Below are 19,379 nucleotides of genomic sequence, written 5' to 3'. Positions count from 1 at the left end.
GAATGAAATGACTTTGCCCATAGCTATACTACTACAGAAAAGGGAGGACAACTAATATAAAAATAGATGGCACTGGCCCAGCCGGGTGTGGCTCAGTGGTTGAGCATCAACCTAGGATCCAGGCGATCGGGGTTCGATTCCCGGTCAGGGCACATGCCCAGGTTGCGGGCTCAATCCCCAGTCAGGGCCGTGCAGGAGGCAGCCGATCAATGACTCTCTTATCATTGATGTTTCTATCTTTCTCTCTCCCTCTCCCTCCCTCTCTGCAATCAATAAAAAAAATTTTTTTAAAAAAAGAAATAGATGGCACTGTATATTAGAGACCATTAAATGATGAGGCATTCTTATCCAATATACAATTGGGTTTTGAAATATATTGTTTGTTTCTGAAAGAGCCATTTTGTCACTGTGATTTCAAATGACAGCTCAGAAGCTGTCATTAGGAATCAAAATTAATTGAAGAACTTTTTCCTCCACAGACAACATTGCAATCTACAGAGGCTCTGTGAGCTTCGCAGCAGAAAGAGACATGCAACACGACAGGTCCTCAGGAGCTTCACCCCTGCAGTCACCATTGGCTGCGTTTGCACTTACTCCCCGCTGCACTCAGCCTCACAGTTGGACAACGCCTCTCATTCAAAATAAACCTTCCGTTCCTGATTGCTCCATATCAGGTTGCTGCCAATCCCAGCTGTTTCGTGATCAGAACATAGTGCTTTCAGATTTGTCTCCTCATGTCCTTGAAGCAAATGCACAAGCACAATGATAATGTTGTTATTGAAAAGTTGTAGTTTCCATTTATCTATACTGGTGGACAAGAAATTTGTTGAGTTTTTAGGACCAGAGATTCTCTCCCTCCATCATGGTTAAAGTTTTACATGCAGGATGAAAAAACTGAAGAAAAGCAGTAATTTGTTGAACTTGTTTCAAACAGAAAACAGTCTCATTAAAGTTGCTTGTAGATAGTTCTAAACTATCTTAAATGAGGGGAGCTCTTATTTGGAAAAACATATATCTCCGTGTAATGCCTATGCATTTTTCTAAACACTTGCTGAGCCCTTTTTCTGTGTTAATGAATGGCTCAGATGACATATGCAATAATTTACCGACTTAGATGGCTTTAAAGAATCTCCAGACATGGTTAGTTCCTAAGAAATGTTCAGTAGCACGTGATTTTTGCCAAGTCTCTTGATTTTGCTTTGGATCCAAAGGCCAGGTGTGTTCGGATAAAGGCTCCTCTGCTTTTTAGGCTTCACCATCGTCTCTCAGTTCTCCCAAGTTAGTGCCGACCTTATTGACTCAACTCAGTCTGGTTCCAACCAGCTTGACAGGCTGCCTCCTCATTAACCAGGGCATTTAAGTCCCCAACCCCAAATGTTTCCTGCGTGCCAGCTAGGCTACGGAGAGGGAAGGGTACAGCATTCCAACTTTTTCTCTCTATTCTATTGTCCAGCAATTGCAATCAAAATGCCTGAAATTGTTTACCCTTCTTTCAGCTCATCTCTTTAAACTCTACCTACTTTAACTAAAAAAACAATAACACCCTTCTTAACTGTACTTTATTTTAGCATTTAATGTCTCTGCTTGTTCTATAGAGATAAGTCCTTGGACATAATAATGCTTAAGTACATAGAAAGCTATAATAAACTTTAAATGATACACTGTTGTAATGAGTAAAGCCTTTAAAACATTGATTTTCTTTTTTATAGCTAGTGTCTGGTGACAGTCTTCATAACAGCAAAATCTGAGTGGATTAAGGGAAATATCAGTTCACAAATATTTTTTTGAAAATGTATTTATTTAGGAATGCAAGACATTATTAGGTATACAAACAGATGAATTCTTACTCTATTTTTCTGATCAAGAATTTATTAATCTATCCTTTTAGCCATTTATTCAGTTAAATATTATATTGAACGTCCTTTGTATGCTTAGTCTTAACGACACAAGCACAAATGAAATCTGTTCTCTGACTTCATGGAACTTGAAGTCTAATTCAAAAGCAAAACAACAAAATAGTAATTTCCCTACAGTTATAGAGTGGAAGGGCAGAGTTGTGCAAAGTGTGCTTCAAAAACCTAAATCATATCGGAAGAGCCATGATCTCCCCAGAGGAGAAACTAGCTGATGTAAGACTGAAAATTCAAGGAGAATTAGCCAAATAAAGAAGAGAATGAAGGATATTCTCAGAAGAATGAAAAGGCATTGGAGAAATAGCATGAGTGTGAGGAAAACCTAGGTTTTCTAAGTGGTCAGGCTGCACATGCAGTGTATGTCATTTGTAGTGGCTTCCATGAGAGACCCTGGTGGGTAAGTGACCAGAGATGAGATTAAGATGTGAACAGGAAGTCGATCTTGAAACATTTCTGAGAACTAAGTTAAGAAATTTACATGTCATCCTAAATGGTTTTGGAAAGTAATAAAAATGCTGAACAGGGAATGGCAAAATCAGAATTTGGTTTTGAATGACAACCAAATACTTAAGCCAGAAATCTATCAGGCAGGCATGTTATCACCCTCTCTTGAAACCTCTTACATTTAATCCACCAAGTCTCAGATTTCTCTGTTAAATATATCTGGGCTCCACCTCTACTTCTTTCCCCTCTGCTGCTACAATCTTAAACCAGGATCAACCAAGATGCCTTCAAAAATGTTTGAAGAATATGCTAACTGGTCTCTCATCTCTATCATCTACACGATAGCATGAATGATCTTGGAAAAATGTATATCGGACCATACTGTACCTCTCCTTAATAATGTTTCATTGATGTAATTATAAAAAGATGATTAAATAAGATCCTTCTGAGAACAGTATCTCTGAGGTGAGGCCCACAGGGTTGATAGAAGCTAGCTATTCAAAGAACTAGGGGAAAATCAGAATGACATCAGCAGCAGCACCCAAGGAGTGACAGAAGATATTTAAATAACTAGCTGATATACACAATTAAAATAAAATAATAATAAAAGGCACAAATGGAGTCCCTCCATGAAAGAGAAGCGAATGACAATTAGCACCAGTAAAGTCCTGCTATGGACTGAATGTTTGTGCCTGCCCCAGATCTGTATGTTGTAGCCCTAATTCCAATTTGATGGTATTTGGATGTGGTGGGGCCTTACGGGGTAATTAAGTTTAGATGAGATCCTGAGGATGGTGCCCCCATGATGAGATTGGTTCCATTGTAGGAGGTTGAAGAGACAGACGCTCTCACTCTGTCGCATGAGGATACAGTAAGAAGGTGACCATTTGTAAACCAGGAGGAGGGCCTTCACCAAGAACCCAACTATGCAGGCACCCTGATCTCAGATTTCCAGCCTCCAGAACTCCTGAACTTCCATAAATGTTTGTTGTTTATGGTATTCTGTTGATGCAGCCTAAACTAAGACAAGTCTTAAGGAACAGAGCAAGATCCCAATTTGAATTTCTCTATATATCAGTCACCAAGATGCCCAATCTAAATGGCAGAAAGGATGAGGTACAGGCAGAAAGGATGCCTAATGTTAGGTAGACATTTTGCCATCAGTTGGTGATTTCAGTTTGATAAAATTATATAAAGATCAAAGTGGAGCTGCAGTTTTAAGAAGGGCCAGGAAGAACACCTGCCAGCAAGGCAGTCTCCATCCTGCTCACTGGTTCCTGGTGAAGACCAGAGATACAAGCAGCACCTGTAGGTAGACTGAGGGGCTCAGTGCTTTGAGTTTCTGATGCTTCCATCTGAGAATGCTACCAAAATTTAAGAGTTCCATTTCCTTTCAGACACTTCAGTACTTGATCACAGAGTAGAAAAAAGTTACTTCAGAGTTCCACTAGCTAGTATGCTTCTGAGATAGAATGCAACCTTTTTTATTAAAAATAACTACAAATGTGTTGAAAATGTGGTATTTCATTAGAATCAGAGCAGACAGTCATGGAAGACCACATCACAATTACATGTATTATGTAAAAGGTTACATTTTAGGCCCTCATATTAACATACACCCCCATGGTTCAATATTTCTTTGCCAATTTTTGCCCTGATCCTGGCTCCAACCTTCATGTCTTTAATGATTAGTTGCGAGTATTCCTGCCCTTGGGCTGTCTATAAGAGCATCATATAGATGAGGCAGTTTGTGCAGTCTTATAAAACAAGGTAGTAGCTATGCAGCCATCAGTCTGTGGAGATGAAACAGAAAAGAGAAAGATATGATTGAAAGTCATTCAGTCAGTCTAAAGGAGAAGAAACAGACAGAAAACACATTGGATAATAAGAGGAAAACATTAAAATCAAGAAGAATCAAATAGGAAGTTTGGTAGTTTATCTTCCTGAATGCTGATGTTTAACAGGGACACCAGGGGCAAGGGGAGCCAGCTCTGTACCATATGCTTGGATTTTTAAAGAATCTGAGCCAAGTCAGAAAATTACTAGCCATGGAATTATATTAAACTCATATAGCTTTGCCAATAGAGCTATCTCTTTTCATTAAATCAAACATTTATAACACATTAATGAACACTACAACTTTACAAGGTTAGTGATCGATTTCTGCATTAGGTGAAAGGGAAATAATTATAGTTAATATTAAAGTAACCAAAACATTTACTAAGCTATAAATCTGTATAAAAAACAAAACAGCCAGCCTCCTCCTACCCCCAAATTGTTCATTTGCCACTTTTGAAAGACCTTCTTGCCTCCAGTGGCCCTCATAAATTCTAGTCTCCTTAACTTTTTATATACTGCCTTTCATAATGTTGTATAACACTTAAGTGTTCAACATTGTTCATGTGCTAGATAAAATATTAACTAAGACTTAGCTCCAGCACTAGGGAATTCATGGTATAATCAAAGAGTCAATGTAGCACTATAAATTGTACAAAAGAGACATTAGCAAAGTTCAGGTGGAATGTGGATGGAGAATTCGAGGAAGGCTTCACAATGAAAGTGACTTAGAGTTTGATCTTGAAGGATGAGCAGCACTTTGAAAAGAGAAAGAATTCTAGGTGACAAGAAAAATGTGTGATAACTTAGTTATAGAGATTTTGATGTGTGTGAGGTGTAGTGAGGAGTTCATTAAAATTGGAAAATAAGCTAGAGGAGAGAGTGATAGGATATATAACTGGACAGGCCATTGAAGACTGAAGTGTACTTTGTGATCACTAGGGAGCCAGGCACAGTTTGAAAAGAACAATAAATATGGAAATTTGTTGTTGATGATGATTTCATTATATATTTATATTTGAGGACATAACTCAAACGGAAAAGTAATATATCAGAAAAGACTGGTATGAGGAAGATCAGATCAGGAGCCTTTTCCAGGGAAGAAACAATAAGTCATGAGAACAGTGTTGTAAAGAAAAACTGAATTTAAGAGATATTTGAGGTGATCTTATAGAATTCGTGGTTCTTAAATGCAGGGTGGGTGCAGAAGGAACAAATGTCACTGAACTTTCCAACTTGAGAAACTGAATAGCTTGTACTCTTATTTCTGAAGAGGAAATCAGTATACAAGGAAGAGTGGTTTGAGTGGAAGAGTGCTAATAAGTTCAGTTTCAGACATGTTTTATTTGAGGTAATTGCAAGATATCCAAGAGGAAAGATCAAATACAAATTAGAAATATAAAGAGAGTTCAAACGAAAGGATGTCATGAAGAGAGATATATATTTGAAAATTAGTAGCTTATGTGGTAATTGTGATCATGGAAATTGTTGAAATAACTCAGAAAGGTTAGAAAAAGAGATAGAAGAGAGAATAGATACCTGGGTTTTGTATCTGAGACCTAATTGTCCTTCAAACAAGATCCTAAAATCGAAAGTGCTTGTGTTATATTTTTTAGAAAAAAGTTTGTTGGGTTCTGTACTTTTGTAAAATAATTGTAATTTTAAATAATGAGATAAATTTAGTATTCAATAAGAATTACAAATTTACTTAATTATATCCTTAGATAAAATTTTAAGGATATAATTAAGTAAATTTGTAATTCTGATTGACTGCTAAATTCAAACTTGGATGTTAGTATTTAAAAATGGAGAATTAAAAAGAAACCTTTCATTGAAACTTTATTTGGTTTAAAACAAAGCCCTAACAAAAGCCTGCTCTCTCTAGCCAAAGAACCAAGAAAAGGGTGTCCTAGAAAGACAGAAAACATTTAGAAAAAAACTGCTTACTCCAGCTAAACACCACAAATAGACACAGGATTGTAAAAATGCTGAAAATCAAAGACAAGGATAAACTTTGAAAGCAGTAAAAGAAAAACAATGTGACATTTACAAAGGAACTTCAATAAGATGGTTTTCTGACTTCTCAGCAGAAACAATAAAGGCCAGAAGGCAGTGGGATAACATATTCAAAGTGTACAAAGAAAAAAAAAACCTCTCAACCAAGAATCTTATAATCAGTAAAGCTATTTTTTAAAGAATAAGGAAAAATAAATACTTTTCCAGATAAACAAAAGCTGAAAGAATTGGTTGCTAGCAGACTTGCCCTATAAGAAATATAAAAAGTTCTTCAGGCTGAAAGTAAGCAAACTTAAATGGTAGTGTGAAGCCACATAAACAAAGAGCACTACTAAAGGTAATTAGGAAAATATAAAATACACTATAAATAAATATTTTTTCCTTTCTTCTAACCAATTTAAAGAGGAATTGTATAAAATTATCTATATAATGTATCGTTAAGCCTATCACATATAAAAATGTTATATATGTGTAATGTATTTGCCAATAATACAAAGCACAAAGGAGTCAGAGGGAGCAAAGCTATATCTGACTAAGAAAGTGACTAAAGTGATAAAGTAATAATTATAACAATGTATTACTGGTTTGATAACATTAATAGATGTAATACATATAACAACAATTCCACAAAAAGGGGGATGGGAGTAGAGCTATATAAGTGGAATATTTCTCTATATCACTGGAATTAAGCTAGTTTAAATCTGAGGCTGATCCTAAGATGTATGTATAACCCTCAAGCAACCAATAAATAATAATTCAAACACATATTTTTTAACAAGAAAAGAGATATAAATAGTATTCAGAAAACTACCCATTAAAAAAGGCCCAGATGACTTCCTTTTCAATCTGAAAATGAAATTAAGAAAAGAATTCCATTCACAATAGCATCAAAAAGAATAATATACTTAGGACTAACAAAAGAAGTGCAAAATGTGTACTCTGGAAACTATAAAATATTATTGAAAGAAATTAAATAAATGGCAAGCACCTTGTATATGGATCAGAAAACAATATTATTGAGATGGCAGTGTACCCTAAGCTGATTTATGAATTCAACATAATTCTTATCAGAATCTCAGTTGACTTTATTATTAAAATTAAAAATCTGATTCTAAAATTCTTATGTCTTGAAAGGGACCTAGAATAGCCAAAATAATTCCAAAAAAAAAAGAACAAAGTAGGAGGACTCACGCATCCTGATTTCAAAACTACTACAAAATAATGTAATGAAGAGACTGCGTTACTGGCACAAAGAGAGACATATAGGTCAACAGGAAAAACTGAGACTCCAGAAATAAACCTACACATCTAAGGTCAGCTGATATTCAACAAGGGTACCGAGACTTTTCAATGACAAAGAATAGTCTTTTCAGGAAATGGTGCTGGGACAAATGGATATCTAGGTACAAAAGAATGAAGTTCATTTTATACAGTAAAGTTAACTCTGAATGGATGAAAGACCTAAATATAAGAACTAAAACTATAAAATTCTTAGAAGAAAGCATAAGGACAAATCTTCATGACCTCACATTTGGCATATGATACCAAAAGTATGAGCAACAAAAGAAAACTGCAGATCAATAGAACATCATCAACATTTATAAAACTTCTGTACTTCAAAGAATACCATCAAGAAAATGAAAAAAAAATCCACAGAATGCCAAAAAATATTTGAAAATCATATATCTATAGAACTTGTGTCTAGAATGTATAAAAGACATTTACGACTCAATAATAAAAAAGACAAAAACACAGTTTTTAAAAAAAATGGCCAAAGAATAGATATTTGTCCGAGGAAGATACACAAATGAACACTGAGCACTTGAAAAATTGTTCAACATCATTAGTCATCAGGGAATGTAAATCAAAACCACAATGAGACACCACTTCACAAACACCAGGAGAGCTAGAATCAAAAAGTCAGATAACAGAAAAGTCAGGTAACAAGCACGTGGAGAAATTAAACCCTCACATTCTGCTGGTGAGAACGTAGATGGTACCACTGCTTTGGAAACCAATCTGACAGTTTCTCAAATGATTAAACACAGCATTATCAACAAGTCTATTCCTGGGTACACAGCTCAAAGAAATGAAAACAAATGTCCACGCAAAAACTTGTACAGATGTTTATAGCAGAATTGTCCAGAATTCCGAAAGATGGAAAAGATGAAAACCATTCAAATGTTTACTAATGAATGAATGGGTAAGCAATGCACGGTAGATCTACACAACGGAATATTATTCACCCATCAAGAGGAATGAAGTACTGACTCCTGCTACAAATGGACGAACTTTGAAAAGTGAAAGAAGCCAGTCACAAAAGACCACATATTATATGATTCCAGTCACATGAAAGTCCACAAGAGGGAAATGTACAGAGACAGGAAGTTGATTATTGGTTACTTAGGGCAAGGAAGGATGGAGGGACTGGGAGGTTGTAAAAATGTTTTAAAATTGATTGTGATGGTTGCACATCTCTGTGAATATACTAAAAACCATTGAACTGCACACTTTAACTCGGTGAATTGTATGGTATGTGCATTATATCTCAAAAAACATTAAAAAAAGAAATCTGAACATTGTGTTAAGGGAACCCAACTGAGACTAATTATTATGTTAATGGTGGTACTGGAAACGTATCAAAAAAATCTCCTTAGAAGAGGTGATGTTTGAGCTGGATCTTTAAGGGTAAAAGCCATGTTTAATCTCTTTTCCTCATTTCTAGCCCTGCGGGATGGAATGGAAATTTTGCTATTAATTTGCCTTCAGGACCTTTGAAAACTTGCTGTGTGCCTTAACAAGACTTTTATAAAAGATTACCCACATCATTAGATGAAAAACAGAAAAGAAACATTTTTTAAATCACAAAAAATTAATATCTACAGTCTTTTAAAAACTTACAATCCTCACCTCTCTTTAATAGTAATAATTGGTATCAGCTATCCACTCTACATGGTCTGTGCTAATGTAGTGGCCCATTGAGTTGGGTAACTAGAAACATTAGATAATCTTCCTGGATGAATCAGGATGATGTCAGTATTTCTGAACATTCTGTTTTCTGTCTCCTTTGAGTTGACAGACCCTCCTCAGATAGGCAATGGGATATTTGAGATTCTTATACCTTACACAGCAGGGAGGGTTGCTCGGCTAATGGTCACTAGTTGAGAGTACACTACCATCTACTCATTTTACACTCATTTATTAATGCATTTAATTCTTCAACAATCTTGTTATGGTTTGCTTACTACAGGATGGACACCATAAGGAATGTTGACGATATAGAGCTGACGAATAACAGGATGCTCCCGTCCTCTAGGAGCTCACAGTCGAATGGCCAGGGGCAGACAGGTAGGAACAGACTATAATAAAATGCTACACGTGCTTTAGAATACCTGGCTGGGAGGTCAGAAAAGGCTTCAGAAAGGAAGAGACACTGAGCTGAATGTTAAAAGACTGAGAATATGCTCTACTGGCAAAGGTGGAATGCGTGTATGTGTGCACATATTTTGGGGGGAGGTGCAAAACACCTCATTGAGAGGAACAGCCTGTGCAGAGCACTCCACAGTGACACAGCAGGCCCAGAACACTGTACTATACCCGTCCTTCAGGGACTGAGGCAAATTGATGTCAATACATTAGATCCTAACCTAAGTTCTGCACCTATAGGGTTCATAGGAGACCAATTTAACCTCTTTCTTGGGAAGCATGATAGGCCTTTAACCTCTTTATCAGGAGATCTTTTCCTATCCACACATCCCACAGCATCTTCCAGAACTGGGAAAGATCACCCAAGCCCAGAGAACTGAGTATCCCGGGTAAGGCAGGAAACTGGCTCACTTCCGCAGCTAACCTCACCAAGAACATGCCATCTCAGTTTGGCCAACCCGCACTAGGAAAATAGATTTTGGAATATACAAGCTTTTCATGCCTTGGCTGTTCCTAACCTCAGAGCAGAATTCATAAGAGGTTTTAAATTAAGCCAGTCAAAGTGTCTGCAAATTCTTCTCTGAACAGAAAGCAGACTCCTAGTCCCTGTTACACGTAACTGTGGAGTCACTGTGGGACCTATGTATCAACTACCCTGTATATTAAATAAACACTTTACATTGCTATAACCCCTTACAGCTTACGAATATCTACCGCACGCATTAACTCATAGGATAATTCTGTGGTTAGCAGGTCGAGTGTTCTCTTGAGTAACACAGGAGAAGATAAAACTTTGTGATGTGACCAATGTCATACAGCTAGGAAGTAACAGACAGGACCAGAGCATAATCTTTTCATTCGAATCCTGAGTTCACAATCTAGAATCCACTTTTTGTATTAATCTTGGTTTTATTTTTCTCACAAGACAGGAAGTCCAGAGGTGGGTAGTTCAGGGTTGTGGCAGCGAGTCCATGCTGTCTGTTTGGCCCACCTTCCTTACTCCGTAGGCCTTTGTCCTCTGCTTGTTCCCTCCTGGTCACCAAATGGCTGCTGCAATTTCAGGCTTCCAGTTTTCTGTCTCAGAAGGAAATAAGTGGAAGGGGTACAGGGACAAGAGGGACAAAAGCTGAGCCTGCCAGGTTTTAACAGATAAATCACAGCTTTCCTGAAGTCCCACCCAGGGGATCCTGTTTACACCTGCCTGACCAATACGCATGGCCATGCCCAGCTGCAAAGGACAGTGAGAAAAGAGAGTTTTGCTGTTGGATTTCTAAAGTAGAAAAGGGCAAGAGAAGAGAGGATACCGAGTGCTCCAGGGCAAGGTTATCATCTACTCTGTCCATCACTGAGCTTTATTTGGTCAGCTTTTTAAATATCATATATTCATTTTCATTAGATATAAACTATTAGTATATAGAATATATATGCTATTACATATATAGTATGTTATTATGCAGGTATTATATATATTATTTAGAGAATATATAACAGAGTATATTATATAAAATATGAAAATATATTTATATATCTGATTGGATTTAGGGGGAAGAGGTTAGGATGTCAGTATTTTGAATGAAAAACACAACCTTGCCCCTTCCTGCTCTGGCCTAGTGCTTTTGCACAGAGGTTACTAAATTCTAGGATTCCTCAAACTTGTCATCCACATGTCTGTTTTGTATTCTTCTCTCTTTTTTCTTTTATTTCTTTTATAGAAATGTTAAAATATACACAAAGTAGAGAGGATAATATAATGAACCCTTATGGACCAGTCTATAGGTATATCTATCTATCGATGCAACAGTTATCGTTTTGCCAGTTGTCTATCCCTCCTTTTTTTCTCTGGAATTTTTAAGTAAACTAATTTCATTTCAGCGCACCAAAATGAATTATGCCTGCATGCTTCAAATTTCCTTTTTCTTCCTGAAACAAGAGACTTTATGAGAGTTTTAACATGATTCTGAGAAAAAATTACGAATGGAAATATGTTATTTGGAAATTACTTTTCTCTCTCTATATATATATTTTGACCTCTTGTTACACAAGAGTAACAACAAATTTAAAAAAGAGAGAAATTTAAAACCTGAGAAGCTAAATTACAAAGGAACTGGAAAGCTAAGCAGAGTTTGGGCAACCCCCTGAGGGAGTACCTCTCACCTACTACACAGAGCAGGATTTATCACCCCCTCCCTTCCCCCCTCATAAAATTTAGGCCACAGTTATGTGTCATTTAAAGTAACGCTGACACTTAACAAGTGTAGCAATTGGTTCTCTATTTAGGTTTACATTCTTTAACATTAAAAAAAGTTTTCTAAATCTCAAACCATATGCTCTACAGTAGCTTACTTAGTAGGAACCACCACAATATCCTAAATGAGAAGCTGTTGAAATAAGAACCTGGCCTCTCCTTTCCTTTTAGAGATTTTGATTACTTTAACCTTCTGCTGCTACCTAACCCTTTGAAACAAATCCAGAGCATTAGCAACTATTCCTAATTAAATGAATACATTATGTATGTATTTATTCACTCACAATGGCATCCCTTTGCTCGGCCATTCATTTCTATGTTCATTCATTCACTAAACACCTCTCGGGTCCCCTACCTATCTTGCTGCTAAAATCTTTAAGGATGAAGATCCTGGGACCCTAATCGTACTCTGTTGTCATAAAGCTAAACAAAGCCCGGTCCTGCAATCTCCGTGTGGGAATCGGAGAGAAACTGGTAGTTCTCTAAAGGTCTGGAGAGGAGGAATGTGAGTCTGGAAAGGGTATTTGCAAAAAGGCACAGTGGCAGGATGGTGGGGTGAGAAACGGGCCTGGCTGGGAGGATCCCTATGGGTATTTTTATCATCTATGTGTTGGATGAAGCGGGGAGCTGCCAGAGAGCTTCTTTTCGACAGCTTGGAGTTACTGTTGGGAGCAGATCCATGTATGGAAGCGAAAGCCGAAAGGCACAGATAAGCAGAGATCAGCTATGCAAACCATGTTTAGAGACACTTAAAGGACAAGCATCCCAGGTCCTTTCTTTCTGGTAAATTTGGAGAAGCCATCACACCGGGTCTTTTTTCACCTCCAGCCCATGCGGACGAGCAGCCCAGCTTGCCGGAGAGGTAGGTGCAGGGCTTTTGTGCTGCAAGTTATCTGAAGGAGCATTCGAGAATGTTTCCTCCCAAGCTCTTGATGTTCCGTAAGGGAAACTGCCAGATTATATTTGGGAGAAGAAAAAAAAGATTTGGGCTGGGGTTCGTGACGAAGAGGTATTTAAGGGCTCTGCCTTCACGAGACAGGCGGCTTGGTTACAGGGGGAAAGTGACAGCCCAGAGTTGTTGCCAGATGCAATCCCCGTGGCCGGGGGCACTTACCGTTCAGATTTTTGTGGATCTGAGTCTCCCTGGAGGCTGCCAGCACCTTTGGAATGGCCGCGGCTTCCAGAGGGTTCTGATGGTGTGTGTCTGGGGGTGGGGGTGGAACTTGCCCCGGTCTTCGCTGGCTCCTCCAGAGCCCGCATAAACCCGCGTGGCCGGCTCTTCCTTAGACATAGGAAAAGCTGCTTGCAAACGACATTATTATTTTTGGCAGCCCAAGTCGCCTTTTGCAGTTTCTCAGCAGATCGGAGGCTGATCACTTCCTGTTCAGAGATCCTTGCGTTTCTTTCACAAACGCGGGGTCTTGCGCAAGCTGCAACTGCTGAGAGCAGCTGGAAGCCCTGCTTTTCTCAGCACCCTTCGCGTTCTCTTGCTTGCCTTTCTGGTTCGTGACTGAGCACTTGGGACGCTGGGGAGAACATTTTGCGGAGGTTATCAGCGTTCTGTCGCCGGGGTGTTTTGGGAATGGATTGGGGCAGGATAACAGGAGCCGTATGTCTCAGGGGTCCGGAGAAAAAGTCTGACCGTGAAGGCAGGAGCGATGCTGGTCCTGCCGCTCGTCTGTTTTCTAGAATACCGGTTAAGGAGCCAAGCCATATCCATTACACTTGAAATACTGCTCCGGTTAATCACCAAATTGTAATAATTAGATCATTAAAGCAGTTCTTTTAAAACTGTTAGAAAAATCTGAGAACTCCTGCAAATACTCACAAAAGTCAAGGGAAAAACGTTACAGGTCACATCTACAAAATGTGTGTGTTTTCAGTATTTAATGAAAAGAAATTTTACCCAAGATAATGGGATTGAAATTCAAGGTGCCTCTTGTTGCAAATACTGTGTCTGTAGTTCAACTAGCATTTGAACCCACTGCTCACGTAACTAAACGTTTTCAGTCTTATGCGAGAGCACGAGAGAAAAGGAAAAGTTGAATGTGGCATTTCCTTCCCTGATGACACAGCGTGACGTGGAGAGAGATGGATGAGCAGGTGTCAGAACACAATGAAATGCTTGTAGTGCTGACCGAGGAGATGTTTCCTGAGTAAGTTAGCCAGCCGGGAAAGGCGCGTCACAAGGAAACACACGTTAAATGCCTTCAGTGATGTGGTGGCTTCCTTCAAGTTGCAAATGTTCCGTGATTCCAGAAAGTGGCAGGGGGGAAAAACCATATCGTTCCATCTCCATAATAATATATTATTACTAAAATAATAATAATACTACAATATGCATGTTTTCATCGAATTACTCCTTTCCCTGCCTATCTCCTTACGCCGGCAGCACATTACATTAGCAACACATTCGCACTTACCCTCTCCACATCTCTAAAACAGGCCGCTTTACTTCGGTTGACAATCCTAATTCCGTATGAGACAGAGAGAGAGAGGAAGAGAGAGAGAGTAAACTATGCCTCCTTTTTTTAAAACGAACAGAGACAAGATGTCATAACTTTAGCTAAAGTGGAACAGGCCTACCTACAAAAGTATGATTTGAAAATGTTTAATTAAACACTACATACCAACCAGGTTTCCAAAAGGGACAGCACCGCAGGATTTCGGCAATTTTCAATGTGTAAACGATTATGTCACTAGTATTTGTGATCAGAGGCAATGCGCCTATGACATCATAGAGTGTTTCCTCATTAGCTTACTGGCAAGCGCATTTCAAGTGTGCGCACCTCATGAGAAATGTCTGCTTCTGTTTTTCTTTAGCAAAACTTTATGATAAGTGTAGTAAACGTAATAAAGAATAACTTACTGTTCTTTTTATATACAGCATGTCAACAACTTCTATGGGGAAAAGGTGACACACAGTCAAGCTAGTTGACCTTTTGACATATGGCTTCTTAAGCATTCAGTGACGCCTTTACAGGTGGAAAATCTTGAAAAGATATTTTGAGAAGAGAATGGGAAGTAGTGACAGTGTCTTATGGAAAAAAAGATGACGTATGCTCTATCTGTGCTACAGTTAGCTGAGAATGGAGCAAATTCATGGTGGCCAAGAATGATAGAGAAGTTAAAATTTGTCCTAAGACCATAGAGCACACATTTAAGGCCTCTGTCTGTGTAACAGGACCAGACTGGATCCTCCTGGGCCTGGTCAATGAGCAGGAGGAGCGAGTGTTTTTAGGGGCTTTGATGGGGAACAATATCCCTGAATACTGGGGGGAAATTTGTATGAAAAGTAAGAGTGGAGATTTACTCTTCCAGAGGTATGGAAAATGTTAGCCCACAGGAAAGGCCGTTAAGGTTCACAGAAATGAGTGCTTTGGTTACTCTTTTTAAAAAATTCCTTTGGGAACTTTAGATAAAATAAATTTTACTCAGGTAATTAAAAACTGTGGGACACTCAGACAAACTGCTGAAGGTTTTAAGAAATTTAAATTGACAGAAAGCATGAGACTAGGAGATGGTACCGGTGAGGAGCCTGAATGCTAGAGAGGCTACCTGCTTTGTCTGAGGCCAGTCACTGGAACAGAGGGCTCTCCAACAGCCCAGACCACAGGGCTTTCTGATCAGAACTGCTCTCCTGTGCTGCACCTCTTCCAATTTCTTCATCTTAATGGTATATAATATTTTCAAGTGTCATGGCAAGATATTAGAAAAAAATTTCATGCCAGAAATTTTTTAAAGTAGTTTTAAGGTATGTAAAGTAATGGAAGGGGGACAAATTTCCACGACATTTCATGCTGCTGAGGAAAAAATGAACCTTCCTATTCCATTCACTTCTTCCCCTGAGATGAGTCACAGTTCTCAACTCTAACTGCACATTAGAATCACTTAGGGTGGGTGATGTCCACACCACACCCCAATGATCTCAATATGCTGATAGGGCGCAGTCAAGGGCAGCTAATATTTTCAATATACCTCATGATATTGGGGTTATTATTATCCTCAAGGTGATAATAATAGATATCTTATAGGTCAGGTGTCTATATTATTGGACATTGAAACATTTTTGAGCATAAAAGGGGGAACTATTAATAATTACACTGGATCAACAGCAGTGAACTGAGAATGTTCCTGGCAAACTGGGACATATGCTTGCACTAATTAAAGGGCTGTTTTCAGGAATAAATGAGTACTGAGGAGGTATTCAAAGAAAAGCAGCTAAAATTGATAGCTACCAAACTCTTTCACCAAATACTAGATTTATAACATATTAATGGGCTATAGACTAAAAATAATTCTATAAAAGAACACACTAGAGACTACTAGATTAAACCCAGGTAAATTGATTATTTACTGAAGACGTTCTTGGAGTTTTTAATAAGCTAGTCTGCCTTAAGAATACCTAAGCCCTGTTTATGGTATGCAGTGCTTCTCAAAGTCGTTTGTCCATAGATTTAATTTTTTCAAGAAGATAATATCTGTTAACTCCAGCCTTCCAATGAACTCAGTATGGGGAATAGTCAAAGGTATGGTTCAGGGATAGAGTGGAATGGGTGATGAGTGTGATTCCAAGGTTTTATCCAGAAATTTTAGTTAGATTGCAGGGCAGATAACTCAGTGGTGTGGGAATTCCAAACCACAATTTAGAAACAGTGTCACTCGATTTAGCTGCTATCAAAATGTCAAGGTTGTTCTGATCTCCTAGAGAAACAAAGAAGCCTCTTCCTGTTTTCCATGAAAATCTAATATTTGCTTTGTTCTTGTGGTTCCACAGACTTCAGTTTATGCCTGGGAATTTTTAAAAGCAGGTGCCCTCTCCTTCTCCTCCAGTAAGGACTTGGGATCAGAGTCAAGGACAGTAGGTCAGAAAAAAAAATTTTTGAATTGCCATTGACACAGAAGCCAGGAACATATATGGAAAACTAAAGTGTGTGAGATATGAAGGCAAGAAGGTGAGCTCAGAAATGGAAGAAATACGTAACCTGTTAGATGCTCAAGCAGAATGTTGTCTGGGTCCTGGGGGGGAGGCTATTGCTGGCAGCAGACTTCCCATACACTCTGATGGGAGTTATGTAGGTAAACCAGCAACCAGAACACTTGGGAATGTTCACCAACTTCTAGACACTGGCTAACAAATGTTCTGTAAATTTTAGAAAGCTGTTTAAATGGTACCTCTTTAAATTTCTTCTTTTACCTAATATTTCCTCAGTGGGATGATGGGTTACCCTCTATGCTCCTATAACTACCGATAACAATGATAGCTAGTGCATAAAGCAATTCTATGTGCCAGGCGCTTTTCTCCGTGCCGTTACATACATTAACGCATTGAACCTTGACAATAACCTTATGAGCTGGATCCTACTATCATTCTCTCAGATGAGAAAAATGAGGCAGAGACAGACTGAGTAAATCTTCCCAAGGTCACACAGCTTTTAAATAGTAGAGGGGGACAAATCTGGCTTGAAAGTCAGTTATTACCCACTCCATTGTCGGCAAATGCATCACAGAGATTAACAGACAAAGGCAACTTCTCTTATCTAGTAATGATAGTTCTAGTCCTTATGATCACATAGAACATAATTTTATTAAATTTATTGGGGTGACTGGTTAATAAGATCCTATAGGTTTCAAGTGTACCTTTCTATGATACATGATCTGTCTATGGCATTGTGTGCCCAGCACCCACAGTCAGATCATCTTCCATCACCATATATTATTCCGATTGACATCCCTTGAAGTCTCTGAAGACCAGCAGTTACTGCATTTTTCTTAAACTTTCTCTATGACTCCAGTTCCTTTAGTTAGTTCTCTTATGACATGCATGTGAATTCCTGCTCACTTTAATGCCTAAAATCTCATATTTGGAGGTGCACTGATTTGTCTATTTTATTATTTATTTAGTTGATGTATTGAGGGGGTTGATAGCCACAACTGGGCCAAGAAGTACTTGTCAAGTAATTCTAAGGGCTCCATGTGTAGGATCTTGAGACCCAACACTATTAAATTAAATCTTTTAAGATCTTTGTAGATCCTAAATGTCACTCAGCCTGTTTTCATTCTTCAACTTTGATATCTACTGCAAACGTAGTGAGAATGGTTTTTTTCTTTCAATCCTCTGACAAAGTGTTCGGCCAAAGCCAAGGACAGCACCAGGCAGAACACCACTCATATTTTATCCATCACAAGTCAGCAATCTTTAAGCACAGTTGTTTAGTAGGGATTCTACTTAATTGCAGTCAGTTCATATTCCTCCATTTGGTACAGAGTACCTTTGTGTAGTTATGTAAAACATCCTGATGAAGGTCAGAAATCAAGTGCGAGCAGCATTTCTCTGCTGGGCTAGTTTAAGATCCTTTAATGTTATGAGGTTAGGCTGATTCAGCTTTGAACATTGACACTGTGCTTATTTGCCATCTTATGGTTCCTCTTCCAATCTCCAGAGTTCCTCGAAGACTACTGGTTTGTTCAGCATTCTTTTGTGAGATGTTTCATGCATTAGAATGTAATTTACTTATGCAAAGCACCTGAACAAATTTAGAGAAGCTATGTACAGTTTTACCATCACTTTTATTTTTGACTCTAGTTTCCCATTGCTAATGTTTACTGTCCACCCTCCCAAACATACACCGAACTATCTATTCAACCCATTTTTGCAGATCCCCTGACTCCATACTTCACATGTTCAAAATTAAATTCATCATTTTTACTATCCACCTGGTCAATTTTTTTGGTTTATCTAACTCTTTGTTTAACCTTAAACCAAAATGCAGCTTAGACATTTTCCCTTGACTTGCTGTCTCCCCACAACAAATAAGTCCCCAAATCCTATAGTCATACCTCCTGAATGTCTCTCACATCCATTACCCCTGCCTTTTATAATTTACTACTTGAGCGATTGCGATAGCATGCGATAACATGCCTTCCACCAGCACGGTCGCTCCCGAATATTCTTCACTTTGTTGCCACAGTGATCTTGCACAATTTTGATCGGGCATACTCATCTCTAAAATCTTGTAATAAATCCCTATAACTTCCAGGATAAAATCCAAACTCATTAGCTTAGTACCAGAGACCCTTGAAACTGTAGCCCTGCCTACGTCCCCTAAGCGCGCCGCTCTCTACCTCCCAATGAACATTCTTTGCCGCAGCTTTACCAACTACTTATGATTCACTACAGTAGTCAAGAGTGCGCATCTCTCCTTGCCTTACATGCTCGTTACCTTCTTTCTTCAGTGTGTATGTTCTCTTTTCACTTAACAAACGCTGCTGCTGCTGCAAGACTCAATGTAAGCACCATTCTCTCTGTGACTCTCCCCTGCCATTACCGTCCTGATGTGTAGTCTGTGGCCTCCCTCGTGCTCCCGCTGCACCCGCACACATCGCCATGACAGACCTAGTATTGTCAGCGTGTGTTTCTGCCTCCTCATCAGACTCTAAGCAACGTGGGGCGTGCACTCACCTTCCCTGGCCTCACACACGAAGGGCTTGGCACAGTG

At 38.7% G+C, this 19,379-nt stretch overlaps 1 protein-coding gene and 1 long non-coding RNA gene across 2 annotated transcripts in view; one reads left to right on the top strand and one right to left on the bottom strand.

Moving 5' to 3' along the window:
• The window catches only part of LOC308566145, a 49,476-nt gene extending 36,080 nt beyond the window's left edge, over nucleotides 1-13,396 (bottom strand). Inside the window, exon 1 of the long non-coding RNA XR_014000132.1 lies at nucleotides 12,995-13,396. This is a non-coding gene — a long non-coding RNA (uncharacterized lncRNA). The remainder of the gene's footprint in view (nucleotides 1-12,994) is intronic.
• Nucleotides 12,388-19,379, top strand: part of SLC8A1 (solute carrier family 8 member A1) — a 296,646-nt gene continuing 289,654 nt past the window's right edge. The window contains exon 1 of the mRNA XM_081156220.1: nucleotides 12,388-12,742. The gene's annotated coding sequence lies outside the window, so the exon portion shown is untranslated. The remainder of the gene's footprint in view (nucleotides 12,743-19,379) is intronic.

This window comes from Miniopterus schreibersii (assembly GCF_964146895.1).
Source record: "Miniopterus schreibersii genome assembly, chromosome: 13".
NCBI classification, from domain to species: Eukaryota; Metazoa; Chordata; class Mammalia; order Chiroptera; family Miniopteridae; genus Miniopterus; species Miniopterus schreibersii.
This window is presented reverse-complemented; position numbering and strand designations above follow the sequence as displayed.